Source organism: Heloderma suspectum, chromosome 5 (assembly GCF_057233095.1).
Source record: "Heloderma suspectum isolate Gila_16-S chromosome 5, 16-S_ref, whole genome shotgun sequence".
In the NCBI taxonomy this organism is placed as follows: Eukaryota; Metazoa; Chordata; class Lepidosauria; order Squamata; family Helodermatidae; genus Heloderma; species Heloderma suspectum.
In genome coordinates this window covers 51247542-51273613 of record NC_139462.1, presented here as the reverse complement: position 1 = coordinate 51273613, position 26072 = coordinate 51247542, and the positions used below count along the sequence as shown (strand labels likewise).

Below are 26072 nucleotides of genomic sequence, written 5' to 3'. Positions count from 1 at the left end.
AAAATGATAGTATGATCTCAGTACGAATCCAAGGCAAACCATTCAACATCACAGTAATTCAAGTCTATGCCCCAACCACTGATGCCGAAGAAGCTGAGGTTGATAGGTTCTATGAAGACCTCCAACACCTTCTAGAACTAACACCAAAAAAAGATGTCCTCTTCATCATAGGGGACTGGAATGCTAAAGTAGGAAGTCAAGAAATCACCGGGATAACAGGCAGGCATGGCCTTGGTGTACAAAATGAAGCAGGACAAAAGCTAATAGAGTTTTGCCAAGAGAACATGCTGATCATAGCAAACACTCTTTTCCAACAGCACAAGAGGCGACTCTACACATGGACGTCACCAGATGGTCAATATCGAAATCAGATTGATTATGTCCTTTGCAGCCAAAGATGGAGAAGCTCCATACAGTCAGTAAAAACAAGACCTGGAGCTGACTGTGGCTCAGATCATGAGCTGCTTCTTGCAAAATTTCGGCTTAAATTGAAGAACGTCGGGAAAACCACTAAACCGTTCAGGTATGACCTAAATCATATCCCTGATGAATATACAGTGGAGGTGAGGAATAGATTTCAGGGATTAGACCTGATAGACAGAGTGCCTGAGGAACTATGGACGGAGGTCCGTAACATTGTTCAGGAGGCAGCAACTAAATCCATCCCAAAGAAAAAGAAATGCAAGAAAGCAAAGTGGCTGTCTGATGAGGCTTTACAAGTAGCTCACGAAAGAAGGGAAGTGAAAAGCAAGGGAGAAAGGGGAAGATATACCCAACTGAATGCAGAGTTCCAGAGAATAGCAAGGAGAGACAAGAAGGCCTTCTTAAGTGAACAATGCAAAGAAATCGAGGAAAACAACAGAATGGGAAAGACTAGAGATCTCTTCAAGAAAATTGGAGATCTCAAGGGAATGTTTTGTGCAAAGACGGGCATGATAAAGGACAAAGAAGGCAGGGACCTAACAGAAGCAGATGAGATTAAGAAGAGGTGGCAAGAATACACAGAAGAACTATACAGGAAAGATCTGAATGTCCCTGATAGCCATGATAGTGCGGTCACTGAACTTGAGCCGGACATCCTAGAGAGTGAAGTCAAGTGGGCCTTAGGAAGCATTAGTAACAACAAAGCTAGCGGAGATGACAGTATTCCAGCCGAGCTATTTGAAATCCTAAAAGATGATGCTGTTAAAGTGCTGCATTCAATATGCCAACAAATCTGGAACACTCAACAGTGGCCACAAGACTGGAAAAGGTCAGTTTACATTCCAATTCCAAAGAAGGGCAACGCCAAAGAGTGTTCAAACTACCGCACAATTGCGCTCATTTCACATGCCAGCAAGGTGATGCTCAAAATCCTACAAGCTAGGCTTCAGCAGTATGCGAACCGAGAACTACTGGAAGTACAAGCTGGGTTTCGAAGAGGCAGAGGAACTAGAGATCAAATCACCAACATTCGCTGCATCATGGAGAAAGCAAGAGAATTCCAGAAAAATGTCTATTTCTGCTTCAATGACTACGCTAAAGCCTTTGATTGTGTGGATCACAACAAACTCTGGCAAATTCTTAAAGTGATGGGAGTACCAGACCACCTTACCTGTCTCCTGAGAAACCTGTACGAGGGTCAAGAAGCAACAGTAAGAACCAGACATGGAACAACCGATTGGTTCAAAATTGGGAAAGGAGTACGACAAGGCTGCATATTGTCACCCTGCTTATTTAACTTATATGCAGAGTACATCATGAGAAATGCCGGGTTGGATGAATCAGAGGTCGGAATTAAGATTGCTCGGAGAATTATCAACAACCTCCGATATGCAGACGATACCACCCTAATGGCAGAAAGTGAAGAGGATCTAAAGAGCCTCTTGTTGAGGGTGAAAGAGGAGAGTGCAAAAGCTGGTTTGAAACTCAACATTAAAAAAACTAAGATCATGGCATCTGGCCCCATCACTTCCTGGCATATAGAAGGGGAAGAAATGGAAGCAGTGACAGATTTTACTTTCTTGGGCTCCAAGATCACCGCAGACGGTGACTGTAGCCATGAAATTAAAAGACACTTGCTCCTTGGGAGGAAAGCTATGGCCAACCTAGACAGCATAGTAAGAAGCAGAGACATCACCTTGCCGACAAAGGTCCGTCTAATCAAAGCTATGGTTTTCCCAGTAGTAATGTATGGCTGTGAGAGCTGGACTATAAGGAAGGCTGAGCGCCGAAGAATTGATGCTTTCGAACTGTGGTGCTGGAGAAGACTCTTACGAGTCCCCTGGACTGCAAGGAGGTCAAATCAGTCCATCCTAAAGGAAATCAACCCTGAGTGCTCATTGGAAGGACAGATAATGAAGCTGAAGCTCCAATATTTTGGCCACCTAATGCGAAGAGAAAACTCCCTGGAAAAGACCCTGATGCTGGGAAAGACTGAAGGCAAAAGGAGAAGGGGACGGCAGAGGATGAGATGGCTAGATAGCATCACGGATGCAATGAATATGAACTTGAGCACGCTCCGGGAGAGAGCGCAGGACAGGAAGGCCTGGCGTGCTATGGTCCATGGGGTCACGAAGAGTCGGACACGACTGAACGACTGAACAACAACAATAGAAGCATAGCTTCCAAATCCCGGGAAGTACTAGTTCCCCTCTACTCAGCACTGGTTAGGCCTCATCTGGAGTACTGTGTCCAGTTCTGGGGACCACACTTTAAGAAGGATGCAGACAAGCTGGAGAGGGTTCAGAGGAGGGCAACAAAGATGATCAGGGACTGGAAACAAAGCCCTATGAAGAGAGACTGAAAGAAGTGGGCATGTTTAGCCTTGAGAAGAGAAGACTGAGGGGAGATATGATAGCACTCTTCAAGTACTTGAAAGGTTGTCACAGGGAGGAAGGTCTCTTCTCGATCATCCCGGAATGCAGGACTGGATGCAGGATCATCCCAGAATGCAGGATGGAATCATGGGCTCAAGTTACAGGAAGCCAGATTCCGGCTGAACATCAGGAGAAACTTCCTGACTGTTAGAGCAATATGACAATGGAACCAGTGACCTAGGGAGGTAGTGGGCTCTATCACACTGGAGGCATTCAAGATGAGGCTAGACAGCCATCTGTCGGGGATGCTCTGACTTAGATTCCTGAAATGAGCAGGGGTTGGACTCGATGGTCTTGTAGGCCCCCTTCCAACCCTACTATTCTATGATTCTATGATACTTAACCTCCATGATTAAAGCAGTGTATGACCAAGTCATAGTTTAATCTGTAAGCAAGACCTGCTTCTCCAAGTGTTGACTGGATATTTATTAAATTGAAATCAGGCCTTTTAGGAGTGGAAATTCCAGAACAAAAGTACTGAGCAAGTTTACCAAAATGATTTTATTGTGTTATTTCAGTAACAAACTGAGAGTATTCCCTGCAGTATATACCTAATAACTTCCTGACCCCATTGAAGTCAATTAGAACTTTATTATGGCTTCATGAGAGTCATGATTTTATCCATTATATTGAGTTCATGTTAACCCATTTTCTAAGGAGAGACTTTGCAGTGGATTATTTATGCTTCTTAGGGCAAATGAGAAGGAATTTGGCTGTGGATATGAATCGTTTGTGGTTACAAAGAATAGATAGCTAATAAGAAGAGTGTAATAGAAGGATAAGAAAACAAATTAGCAATATAATTAGGAGATAATTAGAAGAGAGCCAGGGTGACCCAACAGATAGAGCTGGACCTGGATTTAGATCTCAGCTCATCCGTGTATTCACTGGGTAGCTTTGTGCCTTCATTATCTCACAGCTTCAACTCACAGTGTGTACAATATCAGTATCAGTGATCTAACCACATAGGACCATTGAGTGAAAGAAATAAGTAATGATCCCAAATTGAGGGTCAACTAAATGCGACAGTGGCAGGGTCATGCCATGACCTCAAGCAGAAGCCCATGGGTCATGGTGGGGCCACAAAGCAGGCCAGGGTTGCAGCACCTTTGAGAGCAACAAACAACAGTTGAAGACTGACTGAGGCCCTATAACATGTTTCTATATGTTTCTCTATATGTTTCTCAGTGCCATGTTCCCTCTGTCATTGGGCAGATGTTGTAGAGCGGGAGGTGCTTGGATGCTCAGAGGAATTGGGCATGGGGTGGGGCACACCTGTGAGGGTCCTGGGTTGGGCTCTCCAGGTTTACAGCTGTCAGCTTTGGGTTCAGGATCCCAAACCCAGCTAACTTTTTTCAGCCAGTGGTATGGCAGTTACAACCTCAACCAACTTGTCCTCCTCTGTCTCCAAGTTTTCGCTATTACTGGAAGCCAGGATAATGACAAGCAAATCTGTGTGTGTAAACTCAGATTGGCCATAATCATACAGAAAGCCAGGGTCCTTCTTAAATGGGGCACATGGATGAGGAGTGCAGAACCCCTCTTCACAAACACCAGTGGTTTACCTACCCACAACCCCTCCCCCCAGGCATTTCCTCCTAGATAGGGTTCTGATACCAGAAGTGGATCTGGCTGAAAGAAAGGCATTTGGGGAGATGAGCTACAGAGGGGTAAGCTGTAGGAAAGGGGAGAGATCAGCTCCTCTCCACCATGTACCCCTTTTATTCCTTCAACTGGATTGTTCATCTCCACTTTCTCCATGATTGTGGCAGATCTCAGTGTAAACATACGGGTCTGCTGCTGTCGTACCTAGTTTGTCCCTGAGGCTGAAGAACAGAGTGGACTGGAATGGTACATGCAGAGGATGGGACTAAGGAGCTAACTACATGTTATATGCAAATGTATGTAACAGAACCCCAAAACTCTCTCTTCTTTTTTAAAGGAGAACAGCTGGGGGTGGGTGGGTGTTGACTGAGAAGTGATAAGAAGAACATAAACAGAGCCATGTTGGATCAAGGGTCTAGCTAGTGTAGCATATTGGGCAGTATCTAATCCTGCCAGTCCACGTGTGGCACCCAGAGCCACTTACATGAGCTCTGCCAACCTGCCCCATTCCAGAAACAAGCATTTCCATTCATTTGTATTGCCCCCAGAAGCGCTAAATTGCTGTTGTGCAAGCAGTGGGGGCTGCTTGTGCAAGAGAATTGGCAGGATCAGCTGCATGTGGCCAGTAACCATTGGATACTGCCCTCTGTTCACACAGTGGCCAACCAGCTGACTGTGGGCAGCAGCAGCCCACAAGTAGGACATGAGTGCAGTAGCACCCTCCTGCTCAACTTCCCCAGTAAGTTATATATGGAAGCATACTGCCTTGATACTGGGGTAATATATAGCCTTATACTAGTAGCCATTTATAGCCTTATCCTCCTTGATTTTATCAAATCCCCTTTTAAAGCCATCCGAATTCGTGGCCATCACTGCATCTTGTGAATTCCATAGTTTAACTATGCAGCGTATGAAGAATTACTTCCTTATATCTGTCCTGAATCTCCTACCATTCAGCTTCATGGGATGACCCCAGGTTCTGGAATTATGAGAAGATGTCCAGTTTGTCCGCACCATGTATAATTTTGTACACCTCTTTCATGTCTCCCCTTACTGGCAAGGGTGTTTAATCCAGGGGTGTTCAAAGTGTGGATCAACATGCATGCCCATGGGCTACCCACATCTTCATCCTATTTTGACCACTCTTCGGATGTATCTTCACCAACAGAATGGCTCTGCCAGTGGAGTGTTCTGCCAGTGTATCTGTCACAGGGGTGGCATGTCTGCCATTCCACCAGTGTAGTGGGGCTTCCACCAAATCCTAAATCATCTCAGCCAGCAGATCTCGAGTATAGGATTGTGTCCGTTCTTGTTAGATTCAAACAGTAAGTGGAATTGGCATGCATTAGCATATCATCTTACAATTGACATAATGAGCAAAGAAGTGTGTTTTCAGCTCTCTTTCCCAGGCTGCAGCAGAGTACTCACTAAAGCAAATATTCATCTAGAGTTTAATTCCTCTCTGAAGAAAATAAGTGGTTATAAACAATCAGAAAAAATGGTAGTAATTACTGACATTAATTTAAATACTTTTCTACTAATGTTTCTGCCTAGGAATGTGCTTCAGATTTACATGGTAAGAGAGAAGAAATTACCTTTTTTATTTCTCAGTTCTTTGTTTTTATATATGAAATTGTTTGAAAAATTCATATTGGAGATTAGTCTTCTTCAGACACAAAGCGCCTGATTCTAGACTCCTTTTTCGAGGAGTGTCTTGTTAAAGAATTGCTTAACCGCTCACAAGTACTGCATCCTGAAAATGTTTGTGCCATACACAAATGCAACCTGAAATTATTTAGTGAACACAGAGCAAGGGTGGAATCCTATGCATGTTGAGACAGAAAAAAGTCCCACAACTCCTAGCAGTGTTGGGAGTTGTACGACTTTTTCTTTCTAAACATGCATAGGATTGCATCCTAACCGGCTTTAGTGTACTGACCAAAGTGTATTAATTAGCATCATTTTTATTTATTATTTATTTAGTAGATTTATAGTCCACTTTTCAACTAGAGTCCTCAAAGTGGCTTACAATTTTTAGGAAATACAACAGATAGACAAAGAACTTTTCGTTCTCTCTGAGATGAAGCAAGACATTTAAAATGGATATATAATGTAGCATTTTACATATAATACTGCTCACGCATGTTCTGTAGTAAACTGGGATGTGCCTCTCCCTTCAATGAAGTGATCCTTAGCTTGTTAAACCATTTTATTCAAAGTCACTTATATTATAAACTACTATATTGAAGAGCCTGGTTTCAGCTTTGTCAATTTGTCAGAATACTAGTCTAAATTGTGACTTGCTCAACTAACTTAGTAGCACTAGTGAACGTGTGTTTTGTTGACAAACTGATTAGGGGCATTTCTACACTGGTATTTTGTTGTGTGTTTATCATTCTAAAACCATGGAATTTTCCAGGTCCTTTACATGACATAATTGTCTTCCAATGGTTGTTCCGCAGTTTCCCCCTGCTTTTCCTGTACTATTTCATAACGGGGAAAATGCGGTATTTCTCTTATCTCGTCATGAAAGTGCCAGGGCCAGCAATGGCAAAATTAGGCGCTGTGTGTGGGCATTTGCAGGTGGTGCGGTTTTGATGACAACAGCAGTGACAACAACAGGGTGGGAGTGTCACCCCGCTGCACCTGCAACCTTCCTTCTCGTCATTTGTTACTGTTTCCCAGCAGAGCAGCGTTGCACTAATACAGCATGGCTGGGAATACAGGTATCGCTAGTTGTCCGCTAGTACCACTTTGCCTGCCCACAATGTCCGTGGATTTCTTGGTGGCACCAGGAAACCCTCGACCTGCTCAACATTTGGAGGGGAACAAAAAAGCGAGTGAGGGACAGGAGCAAAATGGTGCCAAGCTGTGCTCAGCTCCACGTCCTGGGGAAACGTAAGCAGATGGACAGCAGGGGAGGGGGGGAGTGTTGCAGTGGCCCCTACAGGCAAAGTGAGCGCATGCAACCCCTTTCCACTCAATCACCTCAATCACCTCTCCCAGTGTACACACAAAAGAGAACAGTGGCACTGCTTGCTTTTACAGGGACAATATTGACCTGTGCACATAAGGGTGGGGGAGACTTCTGTAGTTCTGAAAGTACTGTGGATTGTATATAGATGTTGCCAAGGCAGGAATCGGAGGCAGTGGAAGTGCATGCTGAGTGGGGAGAGGCTACGCCAGAGGAGGTGGACAGGGGGCATACAGTGCTGCTGACATCCGATAATATCCTGCCAGGCTCCACCCACCGGTGTAAATGGAAGGCAGCATTATGCAGTAAAGGAAAAACAGCTGTATAAAGAGCTGATTTGAAATCCTGCAAAGAATCCAAAAAAAGAAGGAGTGGTAAATTGTGGGATTAAAAGCCTCATGTAGAGAAGCCCTAGATCAATATGGAATAACTGAAACTGGGGTTCCCAATGTGGTTTCCATGGAAACGTCCTTGAGCACCCACCCTGCTTCCTGCCCCTCCTAGTTTTAATTTTTTTTTTTAATAAACAACGAGACTGGCATGCTGTAAAGCAGCCTCCAATGCCATTTTTATTTCCAATAATGCATCTGGGTCCCACATGTTTTGCCTGTATGTGTGTGTGTTTCTCTGAGCATCACCAGTTTGTCTCCTATGAAATAGATTGTGCTTTGTGGGGCAAATATGTGATCTGATATTTAGGGTATAGATCCCAACCCTGCCTTGTATTCAGTTTCCTGGCCAAGTTACTTGTCTCTGAGCATCATCAGTTTGCCTTCTGTGAAATGGGTGCTGAAGCAGAAAACCAGAGGTTCAAAAGAATGGTTTCATATTTTAGAGCTCAGATCCCACCTCTCCATTGCATATAGGTTCTTGGGCAACTCACTTTGTCACAACATTTTGCCTTCTGGGAAATAGGTGGTCAGCCATTTTTGGAATGGGCATGCCTGCCACCAGGGAAGCCATTTTGTGAAACTACCCGTGACTCCCTCTCAAAATTCCAAATGTGCCCACTGGCTCAAAAAGTTCAGAGACCCCTGAACTAAAAGGTGAAAGTAAGCAATGTCTGAGCATGTGCAAAAAAGGCGAATACCACCCAAGTTAGGTTGCTTAGTCTTGCCAGACACATCGACCATGTAAATGCAAAAAAGAAAAAGTAACGCATAAGAAATCTCATCTTTAATTATAAACATATTACAATTTTGACACATCAGAATCAGGAATTACAGGAATGACAAACAGGCTAGATTAATATCACAGACTAGCTTATTATGAATTGCAGCGGCATCACTAGTTCTTCGTTGGCTTTTAGCAGCCAATGTGAGTCCTGTCCTGTCTTGTGTAGGGAAACAAAATTCACACAACTGCTTTTGCAGGCACAACCAGTGGGTTGAAATTAGCATGGGCAGAGGCTGCCAGTCATCATGAGACTCAGCACTTAGTGAGCAGTGGCCCCCAGGGCCTAATGGGCTTCTGCCACACTCAGCCTTTCCCATTGCCATGGGGATGTGTCACATGTCACTTGGATCTTCCTTAGGGCATTAGACTAGCTATCCTTCCTTTGCCTCTCTCCTTCCCAAGTGCAGAAGCACTTAGACAAAGGCAATTACTTCCTATCTAGTTCAGCAAAATTTGTTACCATGCAAGGTAAAACTACCTACGCTTGCCGTTTGGCAAGGCAAGGCCTGCCATGAAGAGCTAAATCCTTTTGTAAGGACAAAAATCAGGAGCAGAGAGCGGTGTGTTTATCGCTTTCAAATCCCAGAATTTATTACCATCAAAGTACTGCAGCCCATGAAATTGCTTTTCAGGTTGCACTCATTACGTTCCGCATTTTCAATCTGTAACCTCATAGATTTGTGTAAAAGGAAACACAAACTATTTCCCAGGACAATTTAACTGGCAAACTGATCCCTATCAGTGCAAAGTGGGATGGTAATACTTCGATACGATAGCTACAAAAGCAGAACTAACTTTTAGAGTGGATTCTATGCTATTAAGAAGGGAATTGTGTTTTTAAGATGCTGCAACAAACCAATCTGAATCATATTTTAAAAATTCTTTGGTACTTCCAGTTACCTCAGTGGGCTTTTCTACATGAGGCATTTATCATGCACATCATCCCCTACTTGCAGTTATTTGCAGGTTCTTTAAATGATTGTGACCCTCCAGTTTCACTTCTGAGTCTAACCAGAGGGGTGTCTCCACAAGTGATTTACGGTGAGGTTGCTGCATTCGGAGGTTGCCGGGACACATGACATCGTAGCCATCTCACATCCACCCTGGAGTTTCGCACCGAAAAACCAGTTCTTCTGAGACTACTTTTAGTCCAATTGTTTTCCTTACTTCAGCTTGTCTGTGCTTCTGTTGTGGTGTGCACCACCCTCTGCATTTACTCCGACATGATTTCCCTGCCCATGGGTGTGTCTTTCAACTGACCATGACCTCACTGACCCCAGTCGAGGGGTGTTTCCCCAGTGTTTTCCCTCCTTGTGTTTCCCCAATGTTTCCACCATTTCAGGGCTGGCCGTCAGTGTTCTGAGCTACCTCATGGCATTTACTTCACCTTGCCTGCCACTTGTCAGGGTTGGATCTGAGCCCATAGAGTCCCAAAGTAGCTCTGATTCTGAGGAGGAGATAGAGTCCGTGGGAGAGGAACCCCCTCAGGTTTCAGAGGCACAGCTGGAGGGGGAGCCCCCTCCCTGCTTACATTCCTGGGAGCGATACTGACCCTGGCGTGGAAAGGGAGGGACAACTTGAGCTTTTAGACACAAGGCGCAGGCTCAAGCGAGAGGTTGTGGGAGCTGAGCTGAGGCGCTCAGCCTGTTTGGCTCGACGTCAGCAGCTCTGCCTGAGGCCCCACGAGAAAGTGAGAGAATTTCCCCTCCTACTCCTTAAGTTCGGAGACTTGCCATGCTTTTCTCCAAACGGAGACCAACTGACGTCCTAACCCTTAGAAACCCCTGGTAGGCTGTTTCTTTGTATTTCCTCTGAGTCTCAGGCAATTAGTATCTGTAAGCCTCATTAGGCTGAATGGAAATAAAACTTTGGAAAGAAGCCCTTTTGTCTGACTGTTGATTCTGTCTATTGGAGGCTTAGAAGACTACAGGGGCATTCCTGACACCACTAAACTCTGGTGGCCACCCCGCAAAGTATAGGTGTGCTCCAGGCAGCATCTAACATTTTTTAAAAAGTAACTCATTAAAGCAAAATAGCACTTTTGTCTGGCAATACCTACAACCCCTATCTCACTATCTCACATTTGCCAGCAAATCCTATAGGCCCTATCTCACTGTTGCACAAGTGTGCAATAGTGAGATAGGGGCTATAGGACTTGCTGGCAAATGCATGATAGTGAGATGGGGAGGGAAAGAAGAAATAAAAACAAAATTGGTGGAATCAGACATAGGTTGGGGAAGCAGGTGTCTCCTTAGAAGTAACTCCCATTGTGGTCAATGAGGCTTGTTCCCTAAATATCAATGCTGCGTTTCTTTACTGTTTGTTTGGTTGTTGTACGGAATGAATTAATGCAAAGCTTCAAACCTTTGCATTACAGGAGCTTCAGGGGAAGGAGACAGGGGGGTAGAGCCTGGAGGGGGGGGAGACTCTCTTATTGGTTGAGCAGCCCCTGCCAGTCTGATGACATTCACTCCAACCCCCTACCCCACCCAGAAGTATTTTCCTGTGAAGCGACTTGGAATGGTTCAGTGCAGTCATTCATGGAGCTCTGCACAGACCAAAGCTGGTTCCTTGAAAAATGGGGGTAAGCCACTGTTCGCTTCTCCTTCCGTTGTTGTGGAGACACCCCCCCCACCCCAGCATCTTCAGTGATTTTTTTTAGAGCAGGGGGAATGTTGCATTTATTTATTTATTTATCCATTCATTCATTCATTCATTTCATTTCTATACCGCCCAATAGCGGTAAATTCACATTTAATTGTGAAAATGAAAGAAAGCACAATTTCCTCTTCTGTATTTGCACTAGTCTGCTATACCACAGTTCCACCTAGAGGTCATGTAGAAGAAAAGCAGGAAACATTCCTTGTGAACTGCTCGGATCTCAGTTCTGTGACAAAAGTAAAAGTAGATACAGTGGGTTAACAGCCTTGTATAGAAAAGCTCTTAAAATAAGGGGTCACATGAAAGGAACATCCCTTGGTCCAGAATGTCAGAATCCATACAGCACAATGAAGGACCCTAATTTCAGAATTCTGTGCAGGGCTACTCTTCACACTGCAGAGGCAACTGCCAACAACATAATGTAGCATGGAGATGAAAAACAGTAATGCTTCCGTTTTTACTGGCTACCTCTGTTCCTATTACCTCCCAAACCAGTTGCCATGCTGTTTTTTTTCTCTCTCTCCTTGTTCCTCCTCAGAAGTGCACATACACAGATTTAGCCATTGTACCCAAACATTGCACCTAAACATTCAGCTTTCAAAAATCAATATGAGCATGCACATGTAACTGGTCAAACCCTGGCTAAACAGGTCCCATCATTACCCACTCCTTTGAACTGTAAGAAAGAAGTTAGTTCAAGTCTATGAGATAACAGCATCCTTAGCCTCATGGCTCTAATTATCCCTTTGCAAGCCTTGGATAATGTAAAGGAGGATAAGGAGATCACAGAGAAACTAAATGAGTTCTGTTCATATATATTCACTACAGAAGATGTCAGACAGATATCCATGTTTGAACTGATATTTTCCAGAAGGGTATCTGAGGAACTGAGGCAAACAGTGGTGACAAGAGGTCCAGATGGTATTCATCCTAGAGTTCTTAAAGAACTCAAATGTGAAATTGCTCATCTTCCAACAAAGATATGCAACATGTCTGTAAGATCACATAACACCAATTTTTTAAAAGGGGGTGGGGGGTGGGGATCTAGGTATTACAGACTGGTTAACTTAATGTCTGTTCTGGATAAATAGGTGGAAAGCATTATTAAAGAGAAAATCATCATGCAAATAAAAGGACAGGTCCTATTAAACAAGAATCAACATGAATTCTGCAAAGGTATAGCCTGTCTCACTAACCTTTTAGAGTTCAACAAACATGTGGACAGGGATAATCCGGTAGACATTGTTTACTTGGACTTCCAAAAGCCTTTTGACAAAGTCCCCCATGAAAGACTCCTGAGCAAACATAGTCATGGAATAAAAGGAGAGGTCCTCTTATGGAACAGTAACTAGTTAAAGAACAGAAAGCAGACCAGAATAAATGGGGAACATTTATTTGTGCTGGAAAACATAAACAAGGAGTGTGCGCATGGTGTTACACTCTTGTCCTGTTTGTGGGCTGCCCAGAGGCAGCTGGTTGGCCACTGTGTGAACAGAACGCTGGACTAGACACGCTTTTGGTCTGGTTCACATGGCTCTTCTTATGTTCTTAATGAAGTTATGACTGCTGAAATAAATTTACAGAGACACCAGATGCTCAGACTTGGTGTACGTTATCATTATTGTAGTTGTAAATAACTTGCATCTCCAAGATTTATAAATGCAGCATGTTGCTATGGGTAGGGCAACCTGCAGAATTTCCAGTTTCTTCAGTATCCCTCCAAACAGGGCACACTGCATACAAGCAATTCCACAAAGAGGGACACACAGTATAATAGAAGTGCAGAGCAAACCCCTAGCCACCATATAAATCTTTGTCTGCCCTCTCAACCGTACATGACTCCTCTTGGCTAATGCTGGGGAACTCTGGTGAACCCACTTGCAGCTATGCCCTACAAACAAATTAGCAATAATCCTAGCCAATAAGTTCCTGATGTGCCTGCCTTCTGTAGAGTTCTTCCTTTGGCTGCTGACTAGGATATTTGCCCCCTGTCTGCGATGATATGGAAGCAGCTTAAGGACTGCACATGCTCCATGGCCTCCTTGCACACTGATTCACTAGCGCCATTTCCCCAAGCAATCTCTCTCTTCCTTGAAAAGTAACTGATAGCCAGCTGTCTTAAAGGGACAGCAACAGGGCTACATACAGTAACGTTTAAAACATAACAGCAGCAATTCCAGGGTTAATGGAATGTAGGAACAGTAGTATCCCCACTGGCAGGAGGCATGCAGGAGTTCCTACTAGTAGGAAAGAAGGCTGACAGCTGTACTGTCAGGCATTTGGCTAAAGCTCCACCTGTTACTGGAGCTCCCTTGATTTCCGTGCAGCAAAACAATGCCAGTCCATGGTGTTCCTTACTTTTTTAACCTTGATTTGGCAAGGCAACACCAGCTAGCATTATTATGGGAAATGTTGCATGTCATTTACATTTCTTGTACACAAAGTACAGTTAAAAATACAGTAAGTGATGGGGTACCTTAAAGAGCCAACTAATTTATTGTTGCATAGAATAAACAAGAGGACTAATAGTTAACCAGTAAAAATAAATAAATCAGAAAATGAGGGCTAAAACATTGGTCAATATTGTCAAATAATTGCCTATTATTATTATTATTATTATTGTTATTGTTATTATTATTAACATTTCTATACCACCCCATAGCTGAAGCTCTCTGGGCGGTTTACAGAAGTTAAAATATTAAATACAGTATAAAAAGTTTAAAAGCCATTTACATAAAAGCACACAGACAATATACACAAACAACATATAACTAAAAACTTTGAACAGTCAGTCATACAAAAAACACATCCAGGACCACTTAAAACTCACCACATGCTGCCAAATGCCTGGGAAAAGAAATAGGTCTTAACCTGGCGCCGGAAAGTTAACCATGTTATGCCAGGCGGATCTCATTGGGAAGCTCATTCCACAGATGGGGGGCCACCACTGAGAAGGCCCTCTCCCTCACTCTCGCCTTCTGACCTTCCCTCGGAGGAGGAACTCAGAGGAGGAGCTTGGATGCTGAACATAGCATATGGGTATGTTCATTTCAGGAGAGGTGTGCCATCAGGTATTATTTTTATTTATTTATTCATTCATTCATTCATTTCATTTCTATACCGCCCAATAGCCAAAGCTCTCTGGGCAGTTCACAAAAATTAAAACCAACAAGCACACAGTAAAACAATATAAAATATAAAAACATTAAAACCACAATATAACAATACAATCAGAATAAAACCAGCGTAAAACCTAGCAGCAATGCAAAGATTTAAAATACAGATTTTAAACCGCAAAGCTAAAAGTCTAGAAAGCTAAAATGCTAAAAATTCTAAAATGCCTGGGAAAATAAAAAGGTCTTCACCTGGCACCAGAAGGAATACAATGTAGGTGCTAGGCAAACCTCACTAGGGAGCTCATTCCACAGCCAGGGTGCCACAGCAGACAACCCTCCTCCTAGCACCCACCCGCCTCACTTCCTTTGGCAGGGGCTCACAGAGAAGGGCCGCTGAGGATGATCTTAAGGTCCGGGCAGGCACATATGGGAGGAGGCAATCCTTCAGATAACCAACCCCAAGCCATTAAGGGCTTTGAATGTTAATACTAGCACTTTGAATTGGGCCCGGAAATGGACTGGCAGCCAGTTCAGCTGGAAAAGTACTGACATAATATGAGCTAGTTGGCCAGTCCCTGTTAACAAACTTGCTGCCCTATTTTGGACTAGCTGAAGTTTCCGGACTGTTTTCAAAGGTAGCCTCACATATAATGCATTGCAGTAATCCAGACGAGAAGTTATCAGAGCATGGATAACTGTAGCTAGGCTATCTCTGTCCAGATAAGGGCATAGTGGTATACCAGCCTAAGCTGATAAAAAGTGCTCCATGCCACTGAGTTCACCTGTGCCTCAAGTGACAGTTCTGGGCCCAAGAGAACCCCCAAACTATGAACGTGATCCTTTAGAGGGAGTGCTACCCCCTCCAGAACAGGTTGAATATCACCTAGCCAGGCGGACAAACCATCCACTAACAGTATCTCTGTGTTGTCTGGATTGAGTTTCAGTTTATTGACCCTCATCCAGTCCATTACCATGCCCAGGCACTGATTCAGAACAGCCACTGCCTCACTTCGGTTTCATGAGAAAGAGAGGTATTGCGGTCCAAAGCTGTGTAGGTTAAAACCAGCACCTTGAATTGAGCTCAGAAGCATATAGGCAGACAGTGCAAGCAGGCCAGAGTCGCTCTTATATGTGCAGACCTTGCAGTCCCAGTTATCAATTTGGCCACCACATTTTGCACAAGCTGCAGCTTCTGAATCATCTTCAAAGGCAGCCCCACACAGAGCACATTGCAGTAATCTAACTTGGAGGTTACCACAGCATAGACAATTGAAGCCAGGTTATCCCTGTCCAGATAGGAGCTTAGCTGGGCCACCAATCAAAGTTGGTAGAAGCCACTCTGTGCCACTGAGGCCACCTGAACCTCAAGTGACAAAGATGGCTCCAGGGGACCCCAAAGCTATGGACCTGCTCCATTAGGGGAAGTGCAACCCTATCCAGAACAGGTTGAACACCCTCCATCCAGTCAGCAGAACCACCCACCAACAACATCTCAGTCTTGTCTGGATTGAGCTTCAGTTTATTAGCCGTCATCCAGCCCATTGTCACAGCCAGGCACTGATTCAGCACATCCACACCCTCCCCTGAAGAAGATGAAAAGGAAAAATAGAGCTGCATGTCATCAGCATACTGATGACAGCACACTCTAAAACTTCGCATGACCACACTCAATGATTTCATGTTGAACAGCATGTGGGACAAAACTGACCCCCTGTGGAGCCCCCTATTGGAGAATCCATGGGGCCAAGCAGTGCTCCCCAAGCACCACCTTCTGGAGCCAACCCTCCAAGTAGGACCAAAGCCACTGCAATGCTGTGCCTCCCACTCCCAACTCAGAGAGCTGTCCCAGAAGGATAGCATGGTCTGTGGTATCAAAAGCTTCTGAGAGATCAAGGAGAATCAACAGGGTCACACTCCCCCTGTTTTTCATTACGAAGAAAGTCTAGTATTTTCTCTCTATCCCGCCATAGAAGCCTCATGAAAATGCACAATTCCGCTATGCTGCAGTGCCATTTAGTGGCTGTATAATGAAACATATAGAACTTGCCGAGAAAGAAAATCCCTGAAAAACAGCCTGTGTCAGCCTATGTAAAGGCACCAGTCTTAATCCCACAAAGAATCCGGAAGCAGAAGCCCTAGTAAGGGTGTGGAATATTACTGTCATCTAGAGATGGCCACAGTCTTGCTAGATGCAATCAGAAAAATGGTGCCAGCCATCTCCATGAGTCTCTTATTAAGAGGTTGGAGGCTGGACAGACCAGACCAGCATTCATGCCTTTGCATTCACAGTCCATACACAAGAACTACATGGCACTTAAGCCACTATTCCGTGTGATGCCTTAAAACAAATGTGTTCATTATGACACTGCACACATGCATAATTAACAGCTGAGCTGGGATTATTTTCTGGCATTACATTTTCCAGTTCTGGCAACCACATAAAATTCCAGTCAGGCCAGCAAAATTCTGGCTAACTGTCTGCCCTAAATGTGGTCAGCTGTGAGGACTGTTTGTAGGCGTTTGTTTTGTACTTTCTCCAGAACCTTGTGTCCATTCACCAAGATACCAGGAGTTACACCACATAGCCAGTAGGAGGAGCTAGACCATGTGGCTTAACTGGAAAGGCAGCAACTTTCTGGAGAGCGCTGCAGCTGGCAGAGGTTGCTGGCTCCCAGGAGATTCCCCGGACTGGGAGACAAGGGACCCTCACTCCTGCCATTTCTGCCAGATGACCCCACACGAGGCAATAAAAAGGTTAGACTGTATGTACACAGGAACATTCTTGACTTAATGGACTAAGCCCCATTGAACCCCGTGGGATGTACTTGGGATCACATTTCAAGGCTCCTTTGTAAGTATTTGCACATAAACCTAACTGATTCACAATCCAGTTGCCACTTGCAGTATCTCATTTTGGATGGGTCACATGCTTCCTCTGAAGGCTCAGGCTCACAGCTTGGCAATGCTGTTGGATACAGCACTGTTAGCAAAGGGGAGTGCCTTCCACGGCACATATTGTCTTTTGGCAGCATTTATTTTATTTTTATTTTATTAAATTTCTTAATCGCCCATCTGGCCAGTCACCTGGCCGCTCTGGTTGATGTACAACAGTACAATTTAAAACAGTAAAATCACACATTAAAACATCGTCTAAAAATACCCTAAGCCACCCCAAATGCCTGCCTGAACAACCATGTTTTCAATGCATGGCGAAAGCTCATTAAAGAAGGGGCATGGCGGAGTTCCCTAGGGAGAGAGTTCCACAGGGTGGGGGCCACCACAGAGAAGGCCCTCTCCCTTGTCCTCACCAGCCTAGCTGTCCTGGCTGGCTGATGGGACAGAGAGAAGGCCATCTGAGGCTGATTATGTTGAGCGGCCTGTCTGGTGTTGCTGGAGGCGCTCCTTGAGATAGGCTGGGCCGAAACTGTCAAAACCAAAAGGTCAAAACCGACACCTTGAATTTGGCCTGCAAAACAACTGGTAGCCAGTGCAACTCCTTCAGCACCAGAGTGATGTGATCACACCGGTGGCTGCCTTTAATCAGATGATCCGCTGTGTTCTGCACCAGCTGCAGCTTCCAAACCATCTTCAAGGGAAACCCCACATACTGCACACCAGCATAGACTGGTGCAGCAGCTATGATATCTCCTGGGTAGAGATAGCCTGGCCAATTGTATCCACACACTAGGAACGTCTAGGCTAGACTACTGCAATGCAGTTCATGGGGCTGCCTTTGAAGACTGTTCAGAAACTTCAGTTAGTACAGAATGCAGAAGCAAACTTGGACTGGTTATGATGGACAATTGCTTTCTACAACATGAACCTGCCCCAACACTATATTCAATATCTGAGGCTCTTCTCCCGGTTCCCCCATCTGAAGTTAAGACGAGTGGCGAATGGAGAGAGGGCCTTTTCAGTTGCAGAACCCCATTTATGGAATGCCCTCACAGGGGGGCTTGTCTGGCACAAACTGCATTGCCTTTTCAGTGGTAAGCAAATACATTTTTGTTTGCACAGGCCTTCCAGCATGGAATGAGAACTGGCTGGTGAGGCTTTTCCCACTCAGTTCAATTTTTATCCGGGGTGGGGAGTTTCTTTTTCCCCTCTGCTGTTGTTCTGCTTGGTCTTTCTTTTATGGTGATTTTATATTGATAATTTTAAAATAATTTGCTTGTATGCCACCCTGATTGCTTTATTGAAAAGCAGCCCCAAAATCTTTTAAATAGATATCCAGGTGCCATTATCCAAACTTGACTGCTAGTACTGTGGCATACTTTTTCTGTCAAAGAGATTAATAAGAGGCCAGATGAAGTTGCTTTTAAGAAATTAAAACATTATACAAAGCATATATGCCATTCTCTTATGTTGTGACCAACTGCTAGCAGTTTTGCTAGTGAAGACATAAAAGCTCTCTCATAGTCTTGAATGTTCCATGGAGATACCCTTGACGCAGGATCATGCTCTTTCATCCTTTGGCTGATCCAGAGCCCCCTGCAAACAGCATAGATAGTGTCATTGGCTTCAGTAAATCTGCCATTTTATGCACATTTGCTTGGCTGTAAAATCCCACTGAATTCATCAGCTTTTGAAATAAATTAATAAGATAGGGATTCGTGCTTCTAACAATGGCCAGTACTATCAATAGAGGCATTCTAGTTCCCTTCCAGCTGTAAGGGTGGCAGGTTTGTGTGAAGGTTATCTCTGAAAGCTATGTCTAACAAGGCCACAGAAAGGAATGCAAAACCAGGGAGAACATCGCACGACAAATGATGCGCTGGAGAAAATATGAGAGGGCTAATCATTTTCAGAGAGCAGTGAAGCAGAATACTAATTTTAGCACACCACTCAAAACTGAAGCCAAGATCCTGTCATTGAGGGAACTGTGTGCATGTCTCAGAACAAAACATTAAGACACAGGAGAGCCAGCTTGGGGTGCATCCAGATATACTTAATTTCAGCAGTCAAGCTGCTGTAGAAGTGCACTCGTGGCCTTTTGTACAGGCTTACAAAGTTCGCAGAAGATCTTTCTGAGGGGAAACGTACTCTATGGGTGCTTCCAGATGAGGCTTTTATTGTTGAATTGCCCTGCAATCATTCCTGGGATGGGGGGCGGGGGCAGATGATGACAGCTTTTATTTGTAACTCTCCTGTGTTTTCCCACCACTTCTTCCCTCTTTTTTCTTACCGGGCAGGAAAGATGGAATAGCTATCCACTGTCTTTGGACTGGTAGCAGAAGGAGCGGTCCGTCTGTAAGTAACCTGCTGTGCACAGTGCTGATTGGCTGGAACAGCAGTGATGTCAGTAGCCCATTTCTACCCTTGTCCTAGAGCAGTTTTCAATGTGTTTTTTTAACTGATCCTGCTTTTTAAACCGTGGGAGATAAGGGAGAAAAAAAATGTACAGGCCATGCTTAAAAAATATTAGAGAAGCAAGAGAGAGGAAGCAAAACAGATGACTGAATCAGCCATCAATCTGTTGTCTAGTATGTCTATGAACAGCTGGGCTCATCCCATGGTAGTGGGGAGGGGAACTGCAGGGCACCCCGATTTGTATGTACAATGGTTTACACCTTGGAAAATTGGTTTGGAAATCTAATCTTAAAACATGCTTTCTTGTGTGTAGGACTTGGAGGTGTCAATAGTATTTCTGAATTAATATCTTAGCCTTCATTAATTAATATCTTAGCCTGTGAAGCTACCTTGGAAGTCCTGATTCATTAGTTAAAATGCAAGGTGAACACTGAACATTTCTGCTATTGATGAAGAGGCAAAAAGTATTTCTAACTGTCAAATATTTGACAGATTGACTCAATAGTTCTGCTGCTGTTAGTGACTTAGAGCCAGACTACATCTTGTACCAGGGACGTGTGATTCAAAATTTTAAAACTAAATGCAGTGCAGAGAGGAAGCAGCAAGGGGGTATGGGCATCTAACCCTTCCTGTTCCCAGTCTAAACCACACATACACACACACCAGAGACACACACAAGCTACTGTTTGCTCTGTGTGGGGAAATACAGGTGCTGGTATTTTACACACATATACACACATATAGAGAGATCAAATAGCAGCTTGATGGGGAGGGGATTTAAATCTGAAAAATGGCACAGGAGAAGGATTAAACACCCAGAGACACGTCACTTCCCAAAATTGATGTCTCTCCATCCTTCCCTCCCTGCCATGGTTGTATTTAGTAAAACAAAATCTGTGGGAGATCACAGATCTCTCAAAGTAACATGTAGTTTGTCCCTCAAAATCATTGAGTTTGGTGGGATCCAAATGCTCAATTACCTAGCTGAAATCTCTATGCTAAAAGAAGCCATTCTTGACCTAACGTATCCCCAATAGGTGCTCATTCTGACCTTGACTTGAAAGCCTCCCACCAGGGAGATGAGACCTCAGCCTTACACGTCAGTTTATTTCATTGCTGAATTAGTCTTAGAGCTAGGACGTTTTCCCTGCTGCTTAACAGAAATGTACCCTTCCTGTTTAAAAGCCATTAAAAACCTTTTGCAACACATAAAAAGAATCACCATACTTCACTGGCATTAAATAACAACCCTCCCTGCTTTTTTGTAAAATATTTCATCACAAGGAATTTAGATGAATTCAGAATTAGAGGTAAACAATCTGTTTAAAGTATCCATACACTCTTATCCACCAGGGCACAGGTTGGATCTCTCAGGTGTTTCCGAACTTTTGCGTTTTCAACTTTCACTGCCAAAGACTAGCAGTTATATTGGTCCTGGGGAGCTGTTGTTAAACTGTATCCTGGCAAGCCTTGGGTTTCCTTAGAAGCTTATCTGGGGTTCCTCAGTAAGGTGGTCAGTAATGAAAAGACCATAACGCAGGAGTAAGGCCAGTGGAGGCTGGTGACTCCAATTTCAGTGGGACTGTGAATCCATTCTGGGTTTCAGTCAGAACCAGCCTGAACTCTAAAGGAGCTATCCAACATGCTGAGACCATTTTGGAGATGGGGTTCATGACCTTGGATAGCTCCTTCAGAGTTCTGTCTAGTTCTGACTGAAACCCAGAATGGATGCACAGCCCCACCAAATTTGGAGCCACCAGCCCCCATTGGGTAAGACACAAGCTTTGCATGGAAAAGCTCCCTTGTTCAATCCCTGGCATCTCCAGTAGAAGGGAGAGGTAGCAAGTGATCTGAAAGATCCCTTCCTGAGATCTCAGAGCACCACTGCCAGCCAGAGTGGACAATATCGGGCTAGATGGACCAACAGTCTGACCTAGTGTAAGGCATCTTTTTATGGCCATCAGACATCTGTGAAACATATCTTGCCCACTGCTATCAATCTTTCCAGCCTTGTAATGTCCAGAACATTTTCCGTTTTCAGGCCCAAAAGGCCTGGGCAGTAGGGGGGTTTTCTGGGACTTCCTTTGTCTGCAAGTTCTACATGTTTTCATTATATAGTCACTAGATGGCACTGTGATATAGCAGAACTGCACAATTTCACACAGCCATTAAAGCAGAATGACATTTATTACTACATTGTCCCTGACCTTTTTGAAACTGGGATAACGGTCAGAAAGTGTGGGAGACACCCTGGAGATTGACGACATCGTGTAAAGGACCTGCAAACTTCCGTGAATGACGAATCACGAGTGTGCAATAAAAGCCCCGTGTAGAAATGCTCTAAGCCTAACCTACCTCACATAGTGTTAGGACTGGGCTGTATCTTGCCCACCGCTGTGGGTTATTCATTTTGAAGTCAATAGCTAGTCAGATAAATTAGCCCTGTGCATGGACCCCCCCGATTCGCTTCGGATGCCACTTCAGATAATCGAAAGCAACCCTGATCCACCTCAGACCGATTCAGACCCTTTCCAATCCAACTCGGATCCGAATCCAAAGCAACATTTGGAAATCCAGATCATGCGTTTTGGATGTTTTCCCATTGACTTGCATGGGAAAACACAAATGGTTATAACTTTTTTAGTTTGCATGATACAGGCATCAAATTTGGAGACTTCTCCAGGCCCATGGAGTGGAGGCCAACTGCAAAAGTTCAGACAGTTTAGACAAGCAGTTTTTGTGCTAGGCAGATTTGCAATCTGATGTTTTCCACAGAAACTCTCAAAGCAAAGAGCTGTAACTTCTCCCTCTTTCCACGCATGTGGGTGACACCTGGGCACCTCCCAGCACCCCTTGTCGGTATCCCACCCACCAGAGTACAGGCACTTTAGCCCACTGCCTTGTATGCAAGGCACTGGTGAAATCTGAGGTTTTCCAAGGAAACTCAGAAAGCAATGAGCTGTAACTTCTCCCTGTTTTCACAGATGTGTGTGAAAACTGGTCCCCTCCCAGCCCCCCTCGAGAGCATCCCACTTGCCAAATTCAAGGTACTTTGGCCCACTGGCTTGTGTGCAAGGTGCAAGTGAAATTTGATTTTTTTCCAGGAAATCTCCCAAAGCCAAGAGCTGTAACTTCTCCCTACCTCTGCCCCTGTCAACACCCTGAAGATGCCTCATATTGCGCTGAATTGCTTTGCCACACAGTGGACTGTTATTGGAATAAGAAGGTAATTAATATAAATACTACATGTCGCATGCTTTTTCAACACTGCCTTGACATTTGGATGTATAGTGTTGGTGGAACTACAACCTAGCACGCACAAATACACGGACACAAAGACACAAGAGCTAAAGAAAAGCAGAACTTCCTAAGCAAATGATGGGTGTCTTTAATTTATTGTTTTACATTTCATGTTCTTTTATAGAAGGCAGGAGAACTTCAAGAAATACAGGACGATAGCGCAGGTGATTAGATAACAGCCAAATCAACCCCCACCCTTTTTTTAAGCCTTCTTTATTTTCTGTTTTGGGAGGATTAACACAGAGAAGACACAGACAGTTCACTTCGGCATGGGGGTGGGGGGACAAACGCTACACACATAGGCTGCTATAATATGTCTTTCTTTAAGGATTTAGAAAGAAAGAAAAAACTGAATGCTTGAATATGACTTAAAAGGCAGGGGGGGGGGGCATGCCCAGAAGTCAATGTTTGTTTTTAAAATTCTAAATAAGAGTGGGTTTGTAAAAATCTAACAGAGACACAGTGGACTGACAAAAACGACAGGAAAATAGAAGGGAGAAAGCAGAAGTAAGGCTCGACGTTACACAACAAACGCAGCCTTTTCCAGCATCCAAAATAGAGATAAACAAACAAACACAGGAATGGTGGGGGAGGGGGAGCGTGGCAGCAATTTGCAAGGAAAAGCTATGTTAGTTTGAAAAAAATATGGAAAGGAGAGATAGAATCTAATCATATACAAATAACAAACGAGTTGGAGGTACAAAGATATAGGAAAAAGCAGCTGGAAGAGGTGCTACAAAAGACACTGTCCCAGTGGGGATGGACGATCAGGGAGCGAGAGAAGGGAACGCTCCCAGTACAACCAAGCTGTTTCCTTTTAATTTAAATTCTGAGGAAAGCCTAATGGTGATCAAAATTGAATAAACTTAAGGAACAACTCCTAAGAATGCATGCGCGTGCACACGCACAAACGATCATCTACCCACACCAGCCCTCTCTCCCAAAGTCACAGCTAGCGCAATGACTGAATGCAGCCTTTAGCCGAAATATATACCCCCTTCCTCCAACACTCTCTGAATGGAGACTGCTAGCGTCGGTTCTGGCTGAGGGCTACTATTAGCCAAAGCACACTCCCTCCTCCTCCTGCGCTTGCCTTCCCACCTCTGCTTGCCCTCCCCCTCCCTCCTCTTCCTCCTCCTCATGTTCCTCCACATGAGCGTTGAGAAATTGACACATTTTGGGGACAGCCTGTCTGAACTGCTGAGGCATTCAGTAGAGCTCCGAACATACGAGGCAGAGGAGGCACTTCGTGGAGCACACTCTTCACCCCAGGGCACCTTGGTACTGCTCTGAACCGCCTCGTATCATGAGGCTTTTGCTCCAAAACAGTTCGCTTCGCCTCATGATTCAGACTTCGTAACAAGGCAGCGCACAGCCCTAAAATAAACTACCATTTACAACAGTCTGTTTTGGGGAAACCCTTTCCCTTTAAGCTCCAAATGGGAAAAAGCTTAAGAGTTTTCTTCATGTTGGTTAATTAAGAACGCATGTTCCAAGCTAATGCTGAAGGCTGAGGGCCTGTTCAGCAAAGCACTCTGTTCTTCCTCAGACAGAGATGCAGTGAATTTGTGTGGCAACTGGCAACGCTGATATATAATGAAAGTACATTTGGCTATAAATCTTAAGCATTAAAGAGGTCACTTCAGAAAAATTGCCAGCGAATCAAATAAGCACCAAGTGAGCAGAGGAACACTGACAAAACAATCCCTGTCAGCTGGTTTGAATTCTTGCTAATGCAATGGCCAAAGCAATTAGAACACTACAAGCATTTACTTAGTGCAGTGTATAACCCTCCCTTTCCCAAAAACCTAAGGCGGATAACAACAGAAATAAAACAAAACACACAGGGGACCGTCTTATCAGTCCTCTCCATGTGGCAATGTGTGCTCTCAGCAGGGCTGGGCCAAGATATTTTCCTGCCTGAGGTGAAGGATAAGATGGCCTACCCTCCCATTACATGTAAAGAAGCAAAGCAGACTGGCTTCTGAATCTTACTTCAACACTGGTGACAGAATGGTGCCCTCCACCACAACAGGGGCACTACGCTAGCTTAGGGGGCACAGGGCAGGTTACATGACACACTCATAGCTCTGTCTTCTAACACTCTACAGCTGCCCCCTGTCCCCCAGCATCTGCACCTCATGGTAGGGCTGGCCCTGGCTCTCAACCCTCCCATATGCACAGACCACCACATAGAGGCCAACAGGAGAGCGCCAGTCAGCAAAGTATTCTGTGCCTGTAGTAGTGTGCATGGGAGGGAAAGATCAAGATGAAGCAGAGACTGTCTCATCCTTATAAAACAGAATTTTACTTGCTGGAATTATTATTTTAGACTTGAGTGTAAATGCCCCCAGAGTAAATATGCCCCTCCCAGACTTTCTTTGCTCACGTCTCTTTTGCACAATCCATATAAAACCATTCCAACATATAAACCACCAAATATCATGTCATCATTTATTATGAGTGCAGAATTTGCATTTCCTTGCTGGAGGATTCTAGGAATGCTAAAACAGAACAGAGAGATGTTATCAGGACACAAATCCAGCATTTGATGCTACACCTTTAAATTCCCCAGTGAAGAGGGACATTCAGGCTGCAATCCTATACCTACGTACCTGAGAGTAAACCCCAATGAACTCAGTGGGATTAACTTCTGACTGGACACGTATATGATTGTGCTGTCATTAGCTGTGGGTTTCTTCTGATCATTTCCCACCACCAGCCTGGCCCTTGGGTCTGTCTCTATCTGCCACCTGCCATGTGCTGCTCTTGTTCTTGCTCACTACTGCACTCTAGGGGTGGGAGCTGATGATAAGACCTAGGATGATGGTGAGGAACAGGCAGGAAAAATAGCAGCTGTGCAGTTTCCTTCACTGAGGGATTTAAAGGTATGGCATCAATCCTTGGGGGTCTGTTTCCATGAATGATTTACTCCAAACTGGCTGCATGTGGAGGTTGTTAGGGATACATGACATCGTGGCCATCCAGCAGCCATACCGAAACTTATCACAGAAAAACCAGTTTTCCTGAGACTGCTTATAGTCCGATTCTTTCCCTTAATTCGGCTTTTCT

The 26072-nt window shown here is 44.4% G+C and overlaps 1 long non-coding RNA gene across 1 annotated transcript; it reads right to left on the bottom strand.

The window, feature by feature from the left end:
* Window positions 1–7697: 7697 nt before the first annotated feature.
* On the bottom strand, window positions 7698–25716 carry LOC146343882 (uncharacterized). Its single transcript, XR_014792065.1, has 3 exons — window positions 25616–25716; window positions 12471–12622; window positions 7698–11500 (listed from the first exon to the last, which is right to left on the bottom strand). It is a non-coding gene; the product is annotated as an uncharacterized LOC146343882 (long non-coding RNA).
* Window positions 25717–26072: the final 356 nt, after the last annotated feature.